Here is a 1,576-nt window from a genome sequence, read left to right as displayed (position 1 = left end):
CCGTATTTGTGTTATTTTTCATTTTATAATCATGTATTAATTTATATTTAAAAATACCATTTACACTTGCAATTTTTTTTATCTTTTTTTACAAATAACGACATAAGATTAAAGGCTACGCAAATCTGTTTTCTCTATAGAAATATAGAGTATTCTATAATTAATATTAAATTGAAAATAAAAAGATACGAATGTAGAGTGTTGTATTTTTGTTTTTATATTGAAATTTTATTTATTTTTAATTATTATTGTTGAGTTCATTTTACTTAATTCATAATCAACTTTGGAGTTTCAGTATTTGTGTAAATACTAACGAAAAAGTATCATATGATCTCGTAATTTTCAACTATAGTCATGTTTGTTTGGTTTCTTTTATTATTATTATTATTATTATTATTATTATTATTATTATTATTTGAATTATATTCTTATACTATTGTTGTATAAAATAAAAGTTGGAATAAGCAACCTTCAAAATATATATTTTTTGGTTAGATATTTAAATTTATTTTTTTTGTCAAAAAACGATCTAAACTATAATTTTAAAAATATTATGACCTATGCTATTATATTTGTTAGAAAAATTATTTCAACTAATCAAGAGTTGATACATGACATTTTTAATAATATTAAAAAATTAAATTAAATTGAATTATTATTTAATAATATTGCTCTCACACACACATCTTCACTTCTCTCCCCTTTACTCAAAACACCAAACATGAGAAAAAGATGTTGGTATAAAAGTAATCCCACATTGTCTAGGAACAAGCTACAAATGAATTATGAGTCTATATATACTCATATCTCATATCCCACATTGCTCAAGAAAAGAGAAATAAGACTTTGGGTCTATATAAAGACTTGTTTTGTAAGTTGTATTTTCACATTAATTGGTGGCACCAGAAAATAAAAAAAATATTGGTGTTGTCATTTTTAGTGTTGATGTGGCAGTTAGAAGCGTTTTTCTATCAATATGCTAAAAATGCGTTCAGCTGGAAGCGTTGTAACCTCTCCGACCCAGCCTAAACAGTAGGCCCGAGTTAGAGAGATCACATTCACCATCGGGGTGGCTCGGTCTTTTTACAAATAAATTTTTAACACTAAACCTATTTTATGCAAGTGAATATCTCATTTTGTCAATTTATAACTGACATAAATTTTAGCAGCGGAAAATAAATTATTAATCCTTATATAATAATTAACCTGTTTAAATCACTTAATAAATAAATATCATCCTAATTAACACTAATAAATTTCAAATATTAATATAACCTTAAATCATTAACGACAGTAAATAAAATTAATAACTAACATTCATCTTAAGAGATGTAATTAAAAATAATTATCCCATACCATGTTCTTAGTAAAACAAAACGATAATAATAAATAATAAATCGTGGGCGAGAACAAGCCAAGACCCTTTGCATGTCAAGTCTGCATCTTAGTCCATGAGATTCTATGAAAAAGATGGAAAATAAGAGGAGTGAGCTATGGAAGCTCAGTGTGAGTCCCTTTACAATAAACCAATTCAATATTCGAATTTGTACAGTAATAGCAAACAATTTCACATGTT

This window comes from Gossypium hirsutum, chromosome D06 (assembly GCF_007990345.1).
Source record: "Gossypium hirsutum isolate 1008001.06 chromosome D06, Gossypium_hirsutum_v2.1, whole genome shotgun sequence".
Taxonomy (NCBI): Eukaryota; Viridiplantae; Streptophyta; class Magnoliopsida; order Malvales; family Malvaceae; genus Gossypium; species Gossypium hirsutum.
This window is presented reverse-complemented; position numbering follows the sequence as displayed.